Below are 11586 nucleotides of genomic sequence, written 5' to 3' on the forward strand. Positions count from 1 at the left end.
AATCCTGTAAGGTACGTTGAATAGGTATAGTGCTTTTTTATATGAAAATCATAGTTATTCTGGTGTATCATAATCTTTCTGGTTATTATTTCGACCGAAATTTTTTAATTAACATTTTAATTATTGCTAAACTATTGGTTAGATTGTCGCCGGTCTCCTGATATACAGAGAGGGGCTAAATTATGGAATAAATTCATTTTCTCTAAAATGGACGATTTTAGAGAAAAATCCCGAAACAGGTCGATTTTTATTTTTAAATTAAATTTCTTGGCATATATTTCAAACTAGTGACGTCATCCATCCGAGCGTGATGACGTAATTATTTTTTTAAATAGGAATACGGGTTCGTGTTGTAGCTCATTTACAAAGGCGTTCAATGCTCTATTCAGTATTATAAACATTAATATCATTATTTATACAGGGAGGCCAAAAAAAAATTTGAATTAAATTAATTGACGCAAGAAGAAGAATGCATGTAATTTATTTAACTCAAAATACATTCTATTGCTGTCAGAAGATAGAAAAAAATGTTTATTTTGCAAATAAACATTGCTTTTAGCTTAAATTAAAAGTTCAAACTGCCAATAGGTAGGAGGGAGGCTGTTTGTGATTTAATTTAAGCGAAAAGAAATGTTTATTTGTGAAATAAACCTTTTTTTTCTATTTTCTGACAGCAGTACAATGTATTTTGAGTTAAATAAATTACATACATTCTTCTTGTTGCGCCAATTAATTTAATTCAAAATTTTTTTTGGCAACCCTGTATAAATACCTAATGATATTAATGTTTATATTACTGAATAGAGAATTAAACGCCCTTTCAAATGACCTACCACACGACCCCTATTCCCATTAACAAAATTATCGATTACGTCATCACGCTCAGATGGATGACGTCACTAGTATGAAATATATGCCAAAAAATTGTAATTTAAAAATAAAAATCGACCTCTTTCGGGATTTTGCTCCAAAATCGTCCGTTTTAAAGAAATGAATTTATTCCATAATTTAGCCCCTCTGTATAATCTACTATAATAAATCTTTCATGTCTTCAATTATTTAATTATTGATAAATAATTAGGTACTTCCCTAAAATTTTAATTGAAAATGGCAGATTTTTTGGGAAAACTCGGATTTTCTGAGTAAAATTTTTGTTGAAGGAAATCGGAAAAAAAATAACTTTGTGCAGAACTAAATTACGGTGAATTTTTATTTGAGTGTTTTTGGCTCAAAGGAAAAATTATAGGAGTTACAGACCACTAATTGAAAAAAAAAAGAAGATTTAGGAGTGCTAATTTGTTTATAAATAAAATAACACACTTTCTGCGGACTTGTCATACCCCATATTACTAATATATGCAATCTTAAGATTCGATTTTAGCAATAAAATAGCTGGTAAATAATTTTTCCCAAAAATGGTATTTTTTCGATAATTTTCCCAGACTATCAACAAAATCCAAGAAACCGAAGCGCCAACCCAAATTCTGAGCAGTCTCAACATGATAAGGTTAATATCCCCAAGAATCGCTATACTCTCCGGCTGTCATGGCGGTGTCGAAATAAAATTGCGACTGTCGAAATGAATTAGAATCAGGGCCCGGATAAAGATGAAATTATTTTAACTGTTTCCGATAAAACGGACGTTTTGTAATTGTAACGTAACCTCATTTTATTTCTGTGCATTCAATTTATTGAAACATGGATTTGAATCGAAGAAGTTATGTTCGTAAAGTTAATAAAACCCTAGTATAATGTATGCTTCTTTTAATTCGCAAAAACAAACCAAAAACAAACCAAAAACAAACCAAAAACAAACCAAAACCAAATCAACCAAACCAACCCAAAACGTACAATGCGGCCAAGAAGAAAGGATATTGGGTTCGTGGAATATTTAAGCAAAGAAACAAGGGGCTTTTAATAATTTGTTGCAGGAAATTAAGCTAAATGATTTTGATAAATATTTCAATTATTTTAAGAATGCCTCATTGCACATTTAAAAAATTATTAAGTCTAGTTGGACCAGCATTATCAAAAACATACCATTCAACGTTATCCATAATAACAATAGTTATAATTTACAACAATATTGCAATTACTAACCAAACCAAACAAATAACAAATGCCAAATAATTAACAAAAAATTGACATTTGACCATTCACAGTTGACAGTTTATACGCTCTGAGCTTCGCTAGTGTCGCTTCTAGCGGATTAGTAATGCAACTTTCACCGGTAAATTTTAAATTTATTATTTAATTGTTATCGCTTAATATTTACAACGTAAAAAAGTAATTAAATTGTAATCGATTTTTTTAAGATTTTGCTAATCATTTTGACGTTCTATTGATGAAATATTAATTTCTTACTTCGAATACTTTCACAATTATCGTGTAGATGGCGCTAAGATTAATAGATTAATTTATAATTACATATTACGGAACATTAAAAAACTTAAATTCAGTATTTAAAACGTAAGTATATTTAAGGTAAAAATATATACCACAGCTTTGACCAACTAATATTTTTTATAATTAATGTTTTTATTTTTAATTTTAAATTAATCACTTTGACATTTATTTCAAATTTCCAGTAAACGTTTACAGACTTGTCACTACTGGCGCTCACGAATTTTTAAATATCCCCTCTACGTACCAGTTCGCAGCGTATACGGATTTTCGTATCCGATAATCGGAACCATGTCATAGCTGCTAAACTAGCTACTACGAAAAGAGACGATTTTCGTATGTCGGATATCGGAGATCGGATACATGGGACTTCGCCCTAAGTATCCATGTTGTACACACTGTGTTCACTTTAAAAATATTCTACCCTCGATATTTCAGAAAAGCGACATAAGAAAGAAATGTCGAAACAGGTCAACTTTTAATTTTAACAAGCAATTGGACTTCGTAAATCATAGGTTTTCACCCAAAGTCATCGAAACTAGAACCGGAAGTCAATATTTGAACTCTTCGTGTAACTCTGTATCGATTGACATACGGTTTCACTAATTTTGAGTCATTTTTACTAAACTTTCAGTCATAATTGTTTAAGGAGAAATGACTTCAAAACCGGAACTAAAGATTCAAGCTAGACTTTTCAATACGCTTCGATTGGTATGTCACACGCACTATTACTGCGCCTATAATATGGCACTGCCGCACAGTGTTCAAAATTGAAGGAAACGTGATCGTAAGTACAAAAAAAAAATAAATCTGAGAATGCCGAAATTAAGGGGTTTGTTTGTACTACTCATGGTGCAACTTCTCAGCAAAAATTGATTTTTTAAGTTTGTTAGGGCCAGATGTATTAATGGTCAAAAGTACAAAATTCAGTATAATTTTATACATCAAATTTCAATCCTCAGAAGCTGCCTTTTACTTGGAATATTACTTCATTTATGTGGATAGCTAATATAAAAGTAATTATTTGAGATAAAGTACATACTTTAAAGATTAAAATAGCATAGTTAGTTTCACGGAAAGTCGGCTGTCTAAAAATCTATACAATTTTTGATAAAATTAATGTTTGACAGCTTATTACGTTTATTGTGCCATCTTGTGCCACGTTAAATCCTTCACTAAATGAAAGATTGCAATGTAAGAAATAAAAAAATATATAAGACAAACTGCGAAAAACTGCGCAACTGAGTAAATTGCGCATTAAGTTTGCAGCGAGCGCTGCGCGCATTTAGTCTGAATTAATTGCACTCGTATGTATTGTTTACATGTATGTCAAACACATGTTGTTTGTTAGGGTTGCGAAAAGAGATTTTATTTTTGATGAAGTAGTATTAATCCTTAATAGATAATGTTGTACATTAGTTTTATAAATAGCTATTATATTGCATACCGGGTGTACCAATAATACTGTGGTTTTTCTAAAAGTTCGAAACACCCTGTGGAATATTCTGGCATCTATAAAATGTTGAAATTAAACCTCACTTGTAGCCTTAGGCTTGCTTAACATTTTGTTTTTCGATTCATTTGCTTGTATTGCAAAATAAAAAAGTTAGGTACTATAACAACTAGCCATGTTTTTCGTCGATAAATCCTCATTTTTTGCTTAGTTTAATAACAAAGCCTACAGTAGGCTATGAGAAATTAACAATTTAATAAATGTCAAATTGTTAATAGTCAAAAAGTGTCTGATTTGTTGTGAAAATTAGTAGATTTATCATTTAAAAGGCTTCAATTAAGTCCGTAATTTTTTTTGTTGTTTGGCGAAAATGGAACGCGATACAAGGAATTTGACCGCGATGAGTATGTTCAAGTAGTGAGCTTACACAGTGAAGAACTTAGCTACCATAATATCGGCTCCTTATATTGGTAAAATTTTTTTGCTATGCACGAAAATGCAAGAGCTCACGTTGCACGAACTTTAACCGAATATTTTACAACAGGTACATCTTCGGGCTTTTGAATTGGCCACCGCATACTCTAGATCTTAACCCAATCGAATATTTGTGGGACATAATTGGCAGAAGACTACGACAGCGTTTGCCACCTCCTAGACCCTTACAAGAGGTACAAACAATAGCTCTCGAGATTTAGACTGATAGTGTTCAAGACCAAATAGCAAACCTCATTTGTAATATAAAAGTAATATATTTGAACTTAAACAAGTAACGGCACAGATATTTTGAATAATGTATTGTGTTGCTTAATTTTCAAATATCTCGAAAACTTATGGTTTTATCACTAATAATGAATAATATACTCTTCAGTCTTAACGATAAAATCATTGGTCATAGAGATATTTGAAGTTTAAAATTAAGCGGCAAAATACATCAATCAAATATCTGTACCGTTACATGTTTAACTTCAAATATCTCGAAACCTGATGACTTTATCGTTGCGCATGAAGTGTATGTTATTTACATAGATAGTATTGGAGAATCCAAAAATTCTGCTAAAATGGCATTTCCGCCAGTGGCGTAGAATTTGGGAAGGGTCAACCATTCACTGTCCCCTGTCGTACGCCTCTGGTAATAGCCAGAAACGTTTGTTTAACATAATTTTATAGGGTGTACAACACCCACACCTTGTGCCAAGTATGAAAAGGATACGTCGAATAGTTTTAAACCACTGAGCAAAAATAGTTATTAAATTGTTAAATAAAACAACCTGTAACTCTGTAACGAGCCACATTTTATTTAAGTGATTTGGGTTAAATCCTAATATTTTGAGGTCTAGAATCTAAAAATCAAAGATTTGACATTCTTAATGAAACAACCTGTATAACGATATTTTTTAAGTAATTCACCCCCTAATGAGGGGATGAAAACTAAAAAAAAATGACTCCTATTATAATATACTCGTTATACGGTATCAAATATTCCAAGTTTTCAGCCGGATCACTTTTACAGTTTAAACAAATTTAGTTTCGATCACGTTTTGACCAATTTTGAACACTGTGTGCCGGTTAGAACTTTTTAACCGGAAATTATGCTAGTTTACAACCAATTTGCGAATCGAATGCAAAATGCTGTTTTTTTGTTAATTTTTGCTCTCTAAATATGATTATGATGATAAAACGTTCGTAACACGTAAGACTTTTGATGTATGATTAAAAAAAAATGAGTTACGATTTTTGAGTTATGAGTATTTTACTAAATTTTTTTTAAAACAGTCATTTGTAATATATCGGGGCGTGATGTTATCAAATTAACATTTTTCTTAAAAATTGTGCATAATTTGGCAACACTGGGATATCTAATGTCTACGAATAACACATTAACATTAAATTTAATGGTCCGAGAGCTGTGAGACATTTTTGAGTAGGTATTTTAGGCAACTTGAAAATTTTTCAGGTGACTCTTCCATGATAGCCTAATACAAAAATGCCGGTCTGGCTGGAGGGTAGCGGTTATTTTCCCCAAAAATCCCCCCCAAAATAAGACAAAAGGGTAAAAATTGTTAGTACAAAAAATATCATTGACATGACTTTAAAGTAAATTTAAATATTCAAATATAAAGAAAATAAACAGGCCAGGTGATTTGAGGTCGATCTTAACTCTGCAAGATACTTGCATGGGCGCCCCATAATTATTTTCAGGGGATGCATCTGAACTTTAGAAGATTTCATCTGAATCTGTACATACTATTAACGAGTATAAAATATACAACTATACATGCATAGCTATGTAAATTCCTTCCGGACAGGAAGGTGCAATTGTTATTTTGACAGGGTATTTTTTAATATTAAAAATAAATATTCTAAAAAAGGCAGTTTTTTTGGTGAAATTTTCCAATTTCCATGTGATCAAACAAATTACGCGTGCATATAAATGAAAAGCGCTATAGGTAAGCAGCAGTGTGAGACAGAGCGTATATTGATAGCTGTTTGCGTAATTATTATATTATATATTATATATTATACTTTTTTAAGTAACTTTTTCTTAATTAAAGGAAAATAATACGTAATATACAATATATTTGCAAATATGATAGAAAAAGAAAAATTTATTATTATAAATATATAGGTAGAAAAGTATAAAACTATATAAACTAAATTAATTCTGTATCCCAATCTTGTACTTCTTCAAACTCCTCATCTGAGGTTAAATAGTCATTCTCTTCTTCTTCGTCATTATTTTAGCTCATTTTTCTTTCCTTCATAGTGTTGAGTATTTCTTTTGCCTTTTTCATATTTTTTAATGTTTCCGTGTTTGTTACGTATTGTGTCTATGATATATTTTACATTATTCGATAACACCCCATCTCAACAACGGCAAGTCTTTCTTCAGATGCGCCCGTGATTGTCCAGGCTTCGACTCCGTATAAAAGGACAGAGAGTACGTAGTAACTCAATTAATTAATCACTAATTAATTTTTAATTAATTCTAAATACATATTACAACTAGTTACAGATCATGTAGAAGAGGAATTTGAGTCTCGAAGGGAATCTGACGAAGAAGAAGAGAATGAATATTTAAGCTCAAATGAGGAGTTTGAAGAAGAAGTACAAGATTCGGACACGAATTAATTTAGTTTATAATTTTACACTTTTCTACCTATATATTTATAATAATAAATTTGTCTTTTTCTATCATATTTGCAAAATCTCTTGTATAGTACGTATTATTTTCCCTTAATTAAGAAAAAGTTACATCAAAAACTATAATATATAATAATTACTCTAAAGTTTCGAGGCACAACAACATGGTATCGCCATGGCACGTGATTTTTCTCGAGCGAACGGACTCGCTCAGCTACAATAGAGGACGCAAACAGCTATCGGTATACGCTCTTTCTCACACTGCTGCTTACCTATAGCGCTTTTCATTTATATGTACGCGTAATTTGTTTGATCACATGGCAGTTGGAAAATTTCACCAAAAAAATCCTGTCTTTATTAGAATATTTATTTTTAATATTAAAAAATACCCTGTCAAAATAACAAATGCACCTCCCTGTCCGGAAGGAATGTACATAGCTATGCTTGTATAGTTGTATATTTAATACTCGTTAATAGTATGTACAGATTCAGATGAAATCTTATGAAGTTCAGATGCACCCCCTGAAAATAATCCTGGGGCGCCCATGCAAGTATCTTGCAGAGTTAAAATCGCCCTCAAATCGCCTGGCTTGTTTATTTTCTTTATATTTGAATATTTAAATTTACTTTAAAGTCACGTCAATGATATTTTTTGTAATAACAATTTTTACCCTATTTTTAACTTTGGGGGGGATTTTTGGGGAAAATAACCGCTACCCTCCAGCCAGACCGGCATTTTTCTATTAGGCTATCATGGAAGAGTCACCTGTAAAATTTTCAGGTTGCCTAAAATACCTACTCAAAAATGTCTCACAGCTCTTATGCTATAAATAAAGAATAAACCAAAGGTAATCCTTAATCAGTAAACCTACCCATTTTAACTTATATACAGTAGGAAAAATGAAAGAATACCCATGAACGAACGTATAAAACACGCTGTGTTTTCCTGTCACCGTGTCATACAAAAAATTGGCCAGCGCAAGTACATGCAATAATTATTATTACATGTACTTGCGCTGGGCAATTTTATTTCTGACACGGTGACAGGAAAATACAGCGTGTTTTATATGTTCGTTCATGGGTATTCTTTCATTTTTCCGACTGTAGGTAGTTCTAAACCGTTTTAACGACTGTTACTTCTGTATGACAAAAGTTTCTGGGTTTTCAAGGAAGAGCAAGCATAAAATAGAATATCCAGATATTACCTCGGCAATAAAACCGGTTTTCTATGGAGAAGATTTACCAGTTCCAGGACTTCCGGCAAATTGGGAGCATTGGGAGGAAGATTTGGAAATGTATGGCGTTAAAAGTGAACCCGATGATGTATCAGAAAAGAATGATTCTTATTTTCCCGAAAGCGACGAAAAAGCACCTTATTGCATCCAACAAGCCGAATTACATGATTTAGTTCGAAACCTTTACTTGTTCAAAGGACATGCTTAACTCTAGGTTCTAGATTACAATAATGAATTTTTTTTAAATGGAATTTACTAGCTAGTACAACTTATATTATTTATATACTGTAACCAGGAGCTATCCTAGTTTTTTACCATGCAGAATAAAATGTGTGTTAGTGTTAATCTAAACAGTGTTATGGGAAAATTGAAATATGAATTAGAATATAAGATTAGAAAAAGATAAGGAAAAACCACTACACGTTTGTTCTCATATTTTTAACGCACGTCGAATAATGTATCGCTTATACTATTTCGGTGACTTTAAAACGATACTTCCAGTTGCAACTCTAAAACCGGAAGTCCGAAGTAAAATTTCTCGTCTTTAATAGATACCATCCTTGGGTTATTAGCTTTTAGCTTTCATTCGACACCTCATTTGTCATTATATCTGTGTTAATAACAGAGGAGTTATATTCGCGGACGGACGGATAGACAGTCATGAAATCGGAAGTATATATCTGTTCTCATCTTGCAAAGGCGCGTCGAATAATATATCGCTTCTACTATTTCGCCGACTATAAACAGTATTTCTGGTTGTATTTCTAAAACTGAAAGTCCTGGCTTAAATGTCTCACCTTTATTTCCATCCTTGGGTTATAAGCTTTTATTTGACATATCATTTGTCATTCTACCTGGTATTGGGACCCTGCAAGTTCGGCAAAGCGACACCTGGATTCTACGCTCAGCAACATTATTCGCACTTACATTAATTATATTGGCCAATTATATTACTCCTGGTTACTGGATAATTGTCAAGAGCATAGTCCAAAAAAATAATAAGAAGAAAAAATAAGATTCAAGTTATGTTATTAAAACGTAAACAATTGTATGTAGTAAATAAAATTAGTTATTAAAATGCAGTACTGCAAGCAAAATACAATTAATTAAATTTACCTTTATATAATAATTGCATATCATATCAATATTGTGGAGCAATATATAATTTTTCTTCTTCATTGACAGTAGATATGAAATATACGACAATTTGACAATTTCAATTGACAATGAATTATTTAAGAAAGTTACAATATTTCTCCGCTATTCTCGCACGATCGTTTCTCGTATCCCCTCCAAGTACTTGCACACCGCGAATAATGACGGAGGAGTTGTGTTCACGGACGGACAGACGGACGTGGATATTTCAACGTTTTCACATGTTTTTAAAATTGGGTGAAAACAATGGGACACTTTTTAGCGATAATGTCATAAACATCAGCTTAGCCCCCTCCTTACTGGAGATATTTAAATTTTTTCAAATGGCGTTAGGTGTCAAGTCACACCTTAGTTAAAATATTTGGCGAATCTATATTCAATGATGATATTTTACCTTTGACACCAACCTTCATATCTTGATAAAAACAAAACAATAATAACAATTAAAAAAGTCTTTATTAGTAAGTTATCGATCTTCAATAGATTTCGCTGTACTGAAATTTTCAGTAGAACAACAGCTACCGATGAAAGACACCTAGACAAACTTGTCGATCCTAAGTGTGTTAAACACATAGATATAAGTAGGTAATTGGAAATTTTTCTATGGATTCAACAACATCCACTATTATCTTTCCGTAGGTTATATACATAAATCTCTTAAAAATGTTAATAGTATAAAATACACCTATTGAACGAACTAAATAAAGATGATCCCAACAACCCAAACAAGCGAAGTAAACATGAAACACCCCGAAAAATATATTTTTGAGCCAATCTTCATTGAAGGAAATTTGACGGGTGAAAAATATTTGGTACTTTTAGATATTGTGCTACAAAAAGGGTGCTATATAGTGGCTATTTAAATATCCAGCATTTCATAGACTTCAAGCAAGCCTTTGACAGCCTAACAAGACCCGACCTAATAGAAGACATGAAAAACCTAGATATACCAATGAAACCTATAAAGCTTACGAAAATGACAATGAAAGGATCGACTGCAGCAATAATTGCAGATAACGGAATCACCAAAAATATAGAAATAGCAAGTGGAGTACTGCAAGGCGACTCTCTATCAACGTCACTATTTAATGTCGCTATAGAAGGAACAATAAGAGCTACATAAATAAAAGGTACGATTATAACATCGACGTCGCAACTTGTGCCGTATGCTGACGACATAGCATTCATTAGCAGAAACCTAAACAGTTTAAAGGAAGAATTTATGAAGTTATGCAAAGAAGCATCCAAAAGGGGTTTAGAAATAAATCAAAACAAAACAAAATACCTAATATGCTCAAGAAAAAACCCAGTTAATATGATAAGCTTAAATATTGGTGAATATAAATTTGAAAAGGTAGAACATTTTAAATATCTTGGAGTCTCAGTTAATGGAACTAATAGTCGAGGAAATGAAGCATTTTGGCTCGCAATTCTTTCGTCCAGCATGAATTTACTTGAAATTTTCACAGAAGGAAGGGAATAGTTCAAGGATCATTTTCTATATCATGCCGCTGTACGCTAAAACCTTGGGGGTGGTTGCCACCCCATCTCGGGGGCGGGAATTTTTTATTAGATTTTAACCATGTAAACCGATGTAAAAAGTAATTCTAAGAAAGAAATGTTTTTTACATTTTCTTTGTAAAACTAATATTTTTCGAGTTATTCGCGCTTGAAAGTAACAGTTATTCGATGAAAAAATCGACTTTTTTAGAGGGTTTTTTGAGAATACCTCGAAAAATATGCATTTAATAAAATAAAACTGTAGAAATCAAAATTGTATCTTTTAGTAACACAAACCAAATTCTTTTTCTGTAATATCCTTAAGAACAACACAACAATACGGCATATTAAAAGTTAGCTTTTTTCGTCAAATGCATAATTTGAAATATTCAAAGTAAAATAACGGAAAAACTTTGCATTTTTCGAGGAAAAATTAAATAATATTATTTCAAGTACATAGTTAGCCCTTTCAAAAAATAATAATAAAAAGTTTCTAGCCTGACAATTAAGCGATTTATGATCAAAAAAATGTCGGTACCTGCTTTTCTCTATGAAAAAATCAGTGAAAACAACCCCCTAACTACCCTCCTAACTAAAAATTGGTCTTCACCTTTCTGTAATTCGTTTTATATTTGTATTATCAATACACTTAAGAAGCTTGACCTATTTTAAAAGCCTAATTTTAGAAAAATTGGACTT

This window comes from Diabrotica virgifera, chromosome 2 (assembly GCF_917563875.1).
Source record: "Diabrotica virgifera virgifera chromosome 2, PGI_DIABVI_V3a".
In the NCBI taxonomy this organism is placed as follows: Eukaryota; Metazoa; Arthropoda; class Insecta; order Coleoptera; family Chrysomelidae; genus Diabrotica; species Diabrotica virgifera.